Raw genomic sequence first — 12,632 nt, forward strand, 5'->3', positions numbered from 1 at the left:
CAGTAGACGTCAATGACAAACATTTCCTTTTGACACAAGTCTTTATTCCTAATAAATCAATAATATTAATGTGGTGGTAGAAACAAGTGCAAGAGGGAATCAGTAGAATTCCCTGCATGCAGTAGGGGTTCAATAAATGTTTGCTGGGTTGTGTTTAGTGTGGAATGAGTGTGGACCCACAAGGAAAAGAGAGAAAGAGAAGGTATTTTGCACACACATAGATGGAAAGGTATCTACTCTGTGTAAGAAAGACACTGTGCCAGGAGTTTGGCACAAAGAAGACATTTGCCATATTCCAAGCTGGTTTTCGACATCAGCTTGATGCTCCGACTGTCTTAACACTGCACACTCACAGAGAGAACACAGCGGGATGCGTGCTTCCGGGCAATCCCTTGGAAAATGTTTGACCTTCACTGAAGCTTTGACACTGTTTTCAGTGTCACCTCAGTGTCTTTTTTTTTTTTTTTTTAGGAAAAAATTCTAGAGCAAAGTATGTAAAGGAGGAGGAACTGTTAGTAAAATCCTAGTGGCAGTGCAATTGCTGAAACCTGTTGTCAGGAGACATTCTCTCACACTGTCACTGAACTGCTCTGTAAGTGACTCTCCCTGATGGTAACTTCTGTTAATTTCTGTCTAGTTTCACTCTTCCTCTCAATCCACTGGAGGTTTCAAAGTATTGCGGGGGGGGGGGGGGGTTGTTCTACAGGAGGCAGGAAATGTCACAGATCACCACTTTACACTTTGGTCTACAAAGTGTGCTAGTGATCACTACCGGTCACTGAACACCTGCAATTATAATGATTATCATATAACCAAAAGGACAGCCAAATTTTATTGAGTGTCTACTATGTGTTTCATTCTAAGCACCTCACATGCATTAGTTTATTTAGCCTTTGTACAACAACTCTGTGATGTTTAATTTGTCTAAAGCTACCTGGGGCGCCTGGGTGGCTCAGTCGGTTAAGCGGCCGACTTCGGCTCAGGTCATGATCTCGCGGTCCGTGAGTTCGAGCCCCGCATCGGGTTCTGTGCTGACAGCTCAGAGCCTGGAGCCTGTTTCAGATTCTGTGTCTCCCTCTCTCTGACCCTCCCCCGTTCATGCTCTGTCTCTCTCTGTCTCAAAAATAAATAAACGTTAAAAAAAATAATAATAAAGCTACGTAACTACACGGTGGCAAAGTCAGATTACAACTTTGAAGCCCATGTCCCTCACCAGACAGGGATCCTTCGTTCTTTTATTCATTTGCATGACCACTATGTACCAGGCCTTGTGCCAGCTACTAGGATACAGAGATAAGGATAAAGATCATTCTCTTGGGCAGCTTGCACTCACATGAGCAGACAGATAAATGAGGGGCCACATATTAGGTGCAGTGACAGAAGTGCTTGCTGGGTGCTTTGGGCATATCCAGCAAGGATACCTAATCCAATCTAGGAGACAAAAAAGATTTCCCAGAGGAAATGGTGCCTCAGTCTTGAAGAGTAGGGAGAAGTCTGCTAAATGAAGGGGGGCATGAAGGACCCTGTACTCATGGTGCGGGGAGAGGAACACAGCAGGTAGAGAGACGTGGAGACATGAGAGAGCACAGGACTGCTCAAGAGTCTTCCCAGCAATCCAGAATGGATTGCACCCAGAACAGAAAGCCAGATAGCAAACAGAAAGAGGACAGGAAAAGAATGAGGCCGAAAGACAGGGTACAAACCGAGGAGGGGCTTCTCTGCCACGCTAAGGAGTTTGAGTTTTATCCTGAAGGCCACGGTGGCCCCTGAGGGTTTGTAAGCAAGTGCGTGGTGTTCAAGGGGAAGGCTTACTGCCCACTTGCCCTCCAGTGCCAGAAGGGAAGAGCAGGGTAGCCACGCTTCCTTCACCTCTCCTTAAAGGAAAGGAGCCGATTTATCTTTCGGGTGAAATACAGAGAGGAGCTCAATCATATGTGGCCACAGCAGATATGCCATAGACCCTGTCAGCACAATCCCAGCTGCACGCCTGTGCCCCTTACACTCTGCGTGAGACCCAGGAGTGACTACAGGGTGCTCTGGGACAGCAAGCAGGCACACGTGCATGAGACTTGGAGACAGAATCTGAAAGATAGCCGGCGTCTGCCATGTGCACAGAGAGTAACTCTTCTGGGGCAGCTCAGACAAAGATCCTCCCATGAGTCCCTAGCAACATGTCATCTCCACCCTAACAGTTCCATGGTGCGGTTGAGTAACTGTCCTCACATCCAAGCTTGGCTCCCAGGTCCCTCCTAGAATGCGGTAGGCTACCCAATACCCATTAATATGTCCCTTTCCGCTTACACTGTGTCATCTCTAAGAACCTAATTGATACAACAGCTCCTTTCCTTCTCTCTTTTAAAGCTGCCTGACCTCAGAGATAGTCATGCACTGCTCACCCAAGAAACAAGCCTAATGAGGCCACTTGAGCCCCTACAGGTGGAAACGGAGACCTGCATATATCCAGCTCAGACCAAATGAAAAAGAAAGTTCAGGAGACCTCATGTGGCTACACAACCCAAACAATCCCCAAGCAAGCTTTAACAGAAATAAGACCCGGTCTTCATCTTTGTCTAACCCCAGTGTTCGTCTCCCATTTGGTTTTTAACCCAGAAGGAGAAATGGCATCTTTAAATATTACCCCCACCCATTAAAACCCTCCCCCAAGTGAAATAAAAGAGATCACATTTGTGCCTCGGAAGCAGGGAAACCCATTAGAAATAGCCATTAGGCTGAAATAAACCCAATTCCAGAGTGAGTCCGGAATAAGGAAGGAGATGCTTCTGTGTTAATCAGAGAGGCAATGGGATCCCATGGGGTGCAGAAACTTCGGCTGAGATGCAATCTGTTGATTACCAGAAGACCCTTTTTGCAAAGGAGGTCACAGTCTCAAACTTGTATTATTGGCAGTTCACTCGTCTTATTTGCGGGGGGTTGATTTTCCCTTGACTCTCACTGAGTTGCCAACACACCTGCTTCCAGAGCATTTGGTCTCCTCACCTGGACCTCTTAGAGCTGAGAATGAAGGATAAGAAATAGGAATAATTAGCCTTGAGTGGGGCCACAGAGGACTACATGGGGCATGTGCAAAATTAAAGAAAAGCAACCAGAACACCCCAACGTCTCTAGTCCCTGGGCTCTGTGGCATCAGCCAGCTCGACAATCCTCCCTGCATTTTCTCACCACTAAAACAAGGAGAGGAAAGATTACAAATACAGCTGTCTTTATTGAGCAACTATTTTACATGCCACACAACAGCAGGTAGTGAGGAAAAAAGTAGGCAACTGCACTCAAGAGTTGGCAATCTGGCAAGAAAGCTGAGAGGACATGGGGACTGATGAGAGTAGGTGTGACAGACACTGCTAGTGCATCCACCAACATCCGTTCTATATTCTAACATAGCACGCTGATTCTGGCACATGGTCACTCAGAATAAAAACAGTACTCCTTAGCCTCCCTTCTCCTAGGAGTGAAGATGCAAAAAGAAATTATGGGTGCAAGTTCTGGCCACACCCTTAAAAGAAATGGCAGGTTCTCCTCTGACCTCTTTTCTCTCTTCCAGCCCTCCAGTTTGAATGAGGATGTAGTGACATACCATCATGGGCCATGAAGATGACAGCAATGTCTTAGGGATGGAGAAGCAGCAACCTAGAAGGAGCCTGGACACCACATGACTTCGCAGTGTAGAGCTGCCCTATTCACTCAGACTTTTACAAGACTGAAACCTCCATTTCCACCATTCTAAATATCTTTTAATCCATATTATTTAGGGTCTTGGCTACATACCTACATCCTAACTGATTAAGGTGACAGGCCACCGCTTTGCTTATCCAGCAATCTCACCTTCCCAGAAAACAGGTGGAAACAAAGAAACAAAAAATCCCTAATCTTGAGAAACTTAACAGTATACCACGGGGAAAGGGAAGGGAGGGAAAAAGTTACACATAGAGAGGGAGGGAGGCAAACCATTAGAGACTCTTAAACACGGAGAACAAACTGAGGGTTGAAGGGGGGTTGTGGGGGAGAGGGGAAAGTGGGTGATGGGCATTGAGGAGGGATTCCCTTGTTGGGATGAGCACTGGGTGCTGTATGGGAGCCAATCGGACAATAAATCACATTAAAATTTTTTAAAAGAAGAAACAAAAAAGATCCCTAAGCAGCCACAGTTGCACTTTCACTGGAGGCTGATGCACTTTGTTCTTAGTAATGGCACCCAGGCCAAGACTTGGTTGGTGCTTAATGACCCTTATCATACCCACATTTCCAATGAGCATGATCCCTGACATAATAGTTCGCAGCCAACACACAGATGGGTAGAAAGGGAAGGGGACTACGTTTAGAGGCAGATAAACTGACGGTACCAAAACATAGTGGCCCAATCTGACACGGAGGAAAAATATTGCAAAAGTATTTTTAAAAAGATATTAGAATCTAAAATCCACACATCTGTAGGTCTCAGGCCACTTGTATACGGGGACAAACAGTCCTGCATCACTAAGCAGTCCTTAAGATTACGAAGCATAGAGGGGCGCCTGGGTGGCGCAGTCGGTTAAGCGTCCGACTTCAGCCAGGTCACGATCTCGCAGTCCGTGAGTTCGAGCCCCGCGTCAGGCTCTGGGCTGATGGCTCGGAGCCTGGAGCCTGTTTCCGATTCTGTGTCTCCCTCTCTCTCTGCCCCTCCCCTGTTCATGCTCTGTCTCTCTCTGTCCCAAAAATAAATAAACGTTGAAAAAAAAAAATTAAAAAAAAAAAAAAAAAAAAAAAAAAAAGATTACGAAGCATAGAGCCCAACACAATAATTGATGCTCATGATATTTCTAAAGTCACACTCATTTCAAAAAGAAGGGAAACGTGTAATTTATTTACAAATATTTCCAAAACATTAGTCACCTTGCAGCTTAGCTCATTTGAAACATTCCAGTCTATTAATGCCACATATATGTTATTTCATACAATTCAATGGTAAATGAAATACATTTGAAGATCACACGTGTAGTCAATGTTACAACCATGTACTCTGAACCTACACTTTTTCAGGTCTTGCCCTAGATGTGATGTCCTAGAAGTGAATCAGACACATCATTGATGTCTAGTAACTCATGGTTTAGTTTGGGCACAGACAAATAAAGAGATCATCACAACACTAGATCAAACCTCTAAGGAAAGAAAATCATATACAGTGTAGATGAAAGAAAAAAGATTGCTTTCTAGAATATGAAAGAAACCCTTACAAAATAAGAAAAAGACAAACCATCAAAAAGAAAAATGGACAAAGATGAATTAGCTGTCCACTGAGAAGCAAATCTAAATGCCCATTGAACATGAAATGATGCTCCTCCTTGGTAGACATACGAAAAATACAAAGTACATAGCAATAAGCTATCACTCGCTATCTAACCAGGTTAGCAAAAGTGAACGATAACACTGCTCCAGGCAAAGATGTAAGAAAAAGACTACTTTGTACATGTTGATGGAAATGTGAATTGTTGCATTCTCTTTGGAAAGATATATGGCACCATCTCCTAATACTTTACTTGTTTAATAGAATTTATTATCAAATTGGCTTCCATACAACACCCAGCGCTCATCCCAACAAGTGCCCTCCTCAATGCCCATCATCCACTTTCCATCTCCTAATACTTTAAATACTGCATATCCTTTGACTTAGAAATCTTCATTTTGTGAATCTACTCATAGAAGTTCAAGTATATCAATAGATAATGATAAATGTACAGGATGCTTATTTCAGCATTGTGTATAAAAATTGGGGGAACAAAAGTAAATGCTCATCAGTAGGGAAATGCTTGAAAAATCTGTGGCGTATACATACCATTGAAACTTAATAAGCCATTGAAAAGAGTGACATATCGATACCAACTGATTGAGGTAGGACTGGTGGGTGTGGGGGGCAGAAGACAGTTTCCCATAGTGTTTTAAGTGAGAAATGTAATATGCCAAGGAATACATATATGATCTCATCTTTTAAGTCAATGACAAAAATCCCATATGCGTGTATATACAGTGTGTGAATATATGTGTATAAATATTATGGGAGCCTAGGAAATATAAGGTATCTAAATTATTAGATTAGTTTATGGGATAAGGGCAGTAAATAAGCAAACAAAAAACCGTATTAAAAAATAGATGCCCAGGATAAAAAGCAAATGGCTTTCACAATAAGGCAGAGTATATAAAATTATATCCAGGGGCGCCTGGGTGGCTCAGTCAGTTGAGCGTCCGACTTTGGCTCAGGTCATGATTTCACGGTTCATAGGTTTGAGCCCCGCATGGGGCTCTATGCTGACAGCTCAGAGCCAGGAGCCTGCTTGGGATTCTGTCTTTCTCTCTCTCTGCCCCTCTCTTGCTCAAGCTCTGTCTGTCTCTGTCCCTCAACAACAAATAAATGTTAAAAAATATTTTTTTTAATTATATCCATCTATATATGCTAGGATATAGATCTAAGGAGACACAAGTTATAGATAACATGGTGGGAATTTCAAATGATCTTTACTAATTCCTTATATTTTTCTATATTTTCCCATTTTTCTAGGTAACTTGTATTATTCATATGACTTGAAAAATTAATAAAGTGATTTTATTTTTTATTTTTTTATTTTTTTAATTTTTTTTCAACGTTTATTTATTTTTGGGACAGAAAGAGACAGAGCATGAACGGGGGAGGGGCAGAGAGAGAGGGAGACACAGAATCGGAAACAGGCTCCAGGCTCTGAGCCATCAGCCCAGAGCCTGACGCGGGGCTCGAACTCACGGACCGCGAGATCGTGACCTGGCTGAAGTCGGACGCTTAACCGACTGCGCCACCCAGGCGCCCCAATAAAGTGATTTTAAAAACTACCACTGTCGGTGCTGGTCAATATTCAGCAGAGTTAACTAAGAAAACTTCATGCAGAACTTGGCACCTGACCTCAGCTTTAAAAGACAATTGGATGGGGAAGAGATTTGAAAAAGGAGGGTGTTCCAGGCAGGAAGAGCAGCAGAAGTACAAGTAGGGGCATTGAAATAAACATGAGGACTGACCCTCAGGCAGTCTGCCCTATCCTGAATAGAAGATAAAGAAAAGGAACAAATGGCTGGAGTCCCATGACCATAAAGAAACCAAACAGACAGGTGGAAATGGCCACCACAACGCATGCACAAAAATGTCATTTTTAGAGTTCACATTAACAAAGGAAAACAGCTTGCCTTCTTCAAGTTCTACAGATTGACAAATATTTTGAGTTCTTAGGACTCTGTCCATGGTGACACCATGTGTTTCGCTCAGATGTAAACTTCAGTTTGGTAACATTTTCATTTTAAACCCTCCTTCCTGTCAGTTTCCAGCTCGGCTGTAAATATTTGCTTGGAGAAAAAATGTCACTAAAGATCTGAGCTCAAGCTTCCAAAAAAAAAAAAAATGGTCATTTTGAAACAAGAACAAGTCATATTCTGCACGTTAATTAAACAAGAAGTCTCAAGACCTATGGCTCAGAGTTCATTTCAGGAAAAAAAAATCGTTTTTTATTTATTAAAAGCCTATGAATACAAATGAATTCTTTATTTGGTATTCATTCTTGTTTAATTCTTGTCCCTTTGAGATAGGAACTTCATGTGCTTTGCTAGATAAATTGAAAGGTTGTCTAGTGTCACTGGGTCTCCTGTCCTCCACAATAAGGCTGTTTCATAAAGCAGCAAGTGAGCAACTATTAATGGTACAGGATTCCTGCGCTCTTACTAACAAGGAGAGAGTCTAAATGTCACCAGGTGACGGTCACTCCTTCCCCAAACCAACCAGTGTCACACGGCACCCCAAGCTAAGTTGATTTCAACCTGAGAAACACTCCATTCTCTCTTTTACAAGGTGCCTCTCACTCTCTGAAAATGGGGCTTAAAACTATGAGGAACCCAACATTCCTATTCCCACCAGCATAATAAGAAGTACAGCAGTTAATATTGTTATTCCATTTCCAGGAAATTGAAAGAGACGCAGTCTTCAGGTGACCCTTCGGAGAGTTCACCACGGAAACGAGTAGGAATATATTTACTAGACAAGGAATAAAGAATGTGCCAGCAAAAATATGAAAGGCATGTTTGCAGTGTGTGTATGTGATATGAGTAATGTGTGCATGTGTGTATGTAGATGGTGATGCTGTACAAGGCTGTGTGTGTGAGACTGTGTGATGCTGTATAAGGTTATATATATGGGAGAGAGAGAGAAGGTGTGTGTATATGTGTGATGTTGTATAGGAGTGTATGTGTGAGAGGGTGTGTGTGTGTGTGTGATGTTGTATAAGGGTGTGTGTGTGAGAGACTGGGTGTGTATATGTGTGTGATGCTGTGTAAGGGTGTGTGTGAGAGGGTGTGTGTAAGTGTGTGATGTATGAGGGTGTATGTGTGTGTGAGAGAGAGGCTGTGTATATATGTGTGATGCTGTATATGGGTGTGTGTGTGTGTGTGTGTGTGTGTGTGTGTGTGAGAGAGGGTGGGTGTATGTGTGTGTGTAATGCTGTATAAGAGTATGTGAGAGAGGGAACGTATATGTGTGTGATGCTCTATAAGGGTGTGTGTGTGAGAGGGTGTGTGTATATGTGTGAGGTTGTATAAGGGTGCAATGTGTGAGAGAGTATGTGTATGTGTGTGATGTTGTGTGTTAGGGTGTGTATTTGTGTGTATGTGTGTGTGTGTGTGTGTGTGTGTGTGTGTGTAGAAGAAAACCAGAAAGCCAGGTTATGAAAGGCTCTGAAGTCTATGGTCAGATATTTGAATAATATGCTTTAGGCAACATGGAAACTTTTATGTTTTTTGATCTGGGGAATAACATGATCAAAGCTATGTTTTAGAAAGATCAAGTCATAACTTTGGGGAGGGCCCATACTGGAGGCCAGGAGATGAGTCAGAGGCTCTGAGGATGGTGTAGACTGGGGACAAGGAGGCTGGAGAAGAGAAAATTAATTGGAAGTATTTTCCTATCACTCTTAGTTTTAGATGGCAGGTAAAAAAAAAGTGTTTACTATCTTTTTTCTTCCAACTTTAAATGAAAAATACACTTTTTAAAAAGTGTCCATTCTATGAAGGACAGATTTAAAAACAAAGGAATACCTCCCCTCCAAAGTTGTATGGACACCCAGCCTGTCCAAACGACGTACCCCAATCTGACCCAAATAAGAGTATGCTATGGGGGCTACGCAAAGTACATCTGCTAAGCAAACAAATCCCTGGCCAGCTCCCACCCTGCACCTACAAATGCAGCCCCCCGTCCGGGAAGAAACAAGAACTAAGAGTTAATGCCTCTCTGTGGTGCAATGTTTACGTCATAAGTAATTATCTGCTTACGTCAAAGCTGAGTTCCAAGCGAGTCTATCTGGAATGACTCTCTTGCATTTCAGGGTTTTCCTCTATATTTTTTCAAGCCATGTAATGAAACAAGACTGGTTTATGTGGGCATTTCTCTCTCCTCTGAACTAGAATTCCTCCTCTCTGTATTTCCTCCCCTGCCTGTGTTTCTCCCTCCTCTTCTTCCTCCATTCTCTATATCTCCTACCTCTTTCCCACTGCCTGCCTGTGTCCGAAGCCTTAAACTCTCTCTGTATCCCTTTCCTCTCTCCCTTCCTTCTCCTCCCATATCCCTTCCCACTATGTTAAAAAGCTTCAAGGCACCTGGGTGGCTCAGTTGGTTAAGCATCTGACTCTTGATTTCAGCATGAGGTCATGATCTCAACGGTTTGTAGGTTCAAGCCCCCTGTCGGACTCTGCACGGACAGCATGAAACCTGTTTGGGATTCTCTCTCTCCCTTTCTCTCTGCTCCTCCCCTGCTTGTTCTCTCTCTCTCTCTCTCAAAATAAGTAAATGAACATTTTTAAATAGAAAATAAAAAAATAATGAAAAAGCTTCAATTTCAGAAGAGGAGGAATGCCTTTGCTAAGCACAAGAATCTGAGCAACACATATGATCACAGTAAGGTGAATGGCTGAGCCCAGCTTTAAGAAAAAAATAAATCTGGGAAAAGAGAGAGGGCCGAATGGTGGCCCTTGGTTTTGAGGAAGGTGGGTGGAGCCTATGGCTCCCAGTTGTCCCTGAACACAAGTATCATGAGGCAGTCTTCCAGCTGGGCGATTCCTATTTGCTCATAAGCCCTAGCCAGCTTTCTCCACTCAGAAAGGAAGCAAAGCCATAAAATTCAGAACCAGCTAATGTCAGCACTGCAGGGGATGTCAGAGACCACCTGGTCCAACGTGGTCACATCACTAGGAGAGAGACTAGGGCCCCGGCTCACCAAATGCCAGGGGGACTCGTTATTAGAAATCCCAGACCTAGGACCTGTTGCAAAAAATCCCTCTGCCCTGAGAACGGCTCTAGGTGTTTGCCTTCTGAAAAGAAATCCACTATATAGGGTCCAGATGTATAAACAGATAGAATAAGCTTAAAATAGAGACAGAAAAGAATTAAAATGCACGGGGCACACATTAGAAATCCCCTGCAAGCTGCTGGCAAGAAGGATTTGAGAAAGGAAGTCTGTTGAAGATGGGGCTGCGGTAGTGGAGGGCTCTAAGCTCCAAAGACCTTTTTAATATGGCTGTATTGTAATACCGCAGTGCCAAACCCCGCCAGTCATTCCAAAAAAAGAAAAAGGAAGCCCCGCTTAGCGGCAGAACTTCCCAACCCTGGAAACAGACTGTCTCCCATTTGCACCCATTTAATAACCGCTTTATTTAACAAGAGCAGGGGAAATGTGCATCCTCGGAAAGGCACAGCAAAAGAACCTCCTTCTGCAACGACGCAATTCCTCGGACATGAAACTAAAAAGCATTCATCGGAACTCAGCTTCCCCAAACAGCAGAAAAGCCACTGTGAGGCGATTTACAGGCGAGAGCCCCTCAGAGACGAGGGGGATGGGTCTGGCAGGCAGGGGACACACCTTTTCTGAGCCGTTGGAAACACGCTGCCTGCAAAGTCTACCCAGACTGTGCAGCCAAGGGTTAATTTCCTCAGGGGCGGGGGGGGGGGGGATTTGTACGCACACACACCCCTACTGAGCCCCCACAACCTCTGCCGCTACCACACATTTGGATTTTTTTAATCTTAAATTCCCAGAAATTCCCTGATCAGCCATATCTTTTCGGAACAGCCCCTCCACCTGGGCCGGATTCCCATCTCATCTCCAGTGAAAGCCCGGAGAGCCGGGCATAATTATTTTGCTACAAGGTTATGCCTAATTGGCCACTAACCTAATTGATTAATCATCTCATTTTTCAAGGCAGCATCAAAGAGCCAAACTGAGGGGGGAGAGAGAAAACATGTGTCCAGGTGGCGCGAGGGGTAAAATTACAGACTGGGGAAAAGACCCGCAGCCACCCTGCCTGGTTTCTGGACACAGTAGTGGACGGAAAATCGCCGAAAACCCAGAATGAGGGGGGAAACGCGCGAGCCCACAAAAGGACAGAGCGGGGAACCTCGACGCTACCCCAGCCAGCCTGAGTGCAGCCGCCTCCAACAGGATGAAGTTGTTTCCCCCGGGCTGGGAAGGGTTAAGTGGCTGCACGTCAACCCAGCCGAGGCTAGCGTGGGGGGGAGCGAAAGCCACCTGTCCCAGTGTCGGCGAGTCCGCGTGGGGGCCCCCGGGGGTCGCCCTCCTGTTCTGGCCACAACTTGCGCGGCTCTGCGCGGCGGCCCTCGCCTGCGTCTTTGCGCGCCACCCAAAACTTTGCGCACACTGCAGCCGCCGCCCGCCCGCTTTTCGCAGCGAGTCGCACGCCTCCAAGTGCCGTGGCAGCCCCTCCGCAGCCGCCACTGCCGCTGCCCGGTTTCGGGCTCCAGACTTTTCCCTCGCTGCCTCCAATTCCCACCCAGGGGGCTCCCTCGCGGCTGCGGGGAGCACGGCGCCCTGCCCGCGGTGGGCTGGCAGTGCGGGTGCGGTGTTCCTGAAGACCACCTCGCCGGGTCCGGTAGCACCCGCGGGACAGGCTGGTCCCCCGGCCATCCCCACCCTGGCGCGCCCACCCCGCGCCTCCCACTCCAAGGCAGGCGAGCGCAACACCTTCTCCTACCTTCCAGCCTCTGAGGACCACACTCTCCGCTCAGCCCTCTCGACTCATCCTCTGGCTGCAGGAGAGGGCGACCGGGCTCCGCTTTTGTTCCCTGGGGCTGGCAGGTCCGTGTCGGGCCAGGGCGCGGGAGCTGCCGCCGGAGCTGGGTATCCCGGACGGGGGATGCTCAGCTCACTCCCAGCAGCTCTGCCGGCAGCAGTAGCGGCGGCGGCAGCAGCAGCGGCGGCAGCAGCAGCAGCAGCAGCAGCAGCAGCAGCAGCAGTAGAGATAGTGCTGGCTCTCTGCAGGCCACATCTTTCATACCTTATACATCACTACCGCATTCCCCCGAATAGGGGAGCCCCACAGCATTTCGCCACCTAGCGCAGAATGCAGGAGCCCGCAGCAGTGGCAAAGCCGACCCGGCCAGGGTGTGAGCACCGTGAGGGAGAAGGTCCTCAGTACCCACTGGCAGACTCCCTCCCCTCTCCGATCCCAGGAAAGCCTACGACTTGCAGACGTTCTGGGAATGGCTCTTCCCCAGGGAGGCCTGGACTTCAGGCCAGGCAATGACGATCTCTTTGGGGGAGCCCTCCTTGCTGCCGCTGGAGTCT

The 12,632-nt window shown here is 46.0% G+C and overlaps 1 protein-coding gene across 8 annotated transcripts in view; it reads right to left on the bottom strand.

Moving 5' to 3' along the window:
• DAB1 (DAB adaptor protein 1) overlaps window positions 1–12,291 on the bottom strand; it is a 1,144,406-nt gene extending 1,132,115 nt beyond the window's left edge. For 3 of the 8 annotated variants that reach the window (XM_043575103.1, XM_043575102.1, XM_043575099.1), the window contains exon 1: window positions 12,040–12,275. The gene's annotated coding sequence lies outside the window, so the exon portion shown is untranslated. Of the gene's footprint in view, window positions 1–12,039 lie in introns of all 8 variants that reach the window. The other 5 variants (XM_043575098.1, XM_043575094.1, XM_043575100.1 and 2 more) reach the window with 3 other exon arrangements.
• Window positions 12,292–12,632: the final 341 nt, after the last annotated feature.

This window comes from Prionailurus bengalensis, chromosome C1 (assembly GCF_016509475.1).
Source record: "Prionailurus bengalensis isolate Pbe53 chromosome C1, Fcat_Pben_1.1_paternal_pri, whole genome shotgun sequence".
In the NCBI taxonomy this organism is placed as follows: Eukaryota; Metazoa; Chordata; class Mammalia; order Carnivora; family Felidae; genus Prionailurus; species Prionailurus bengalensis.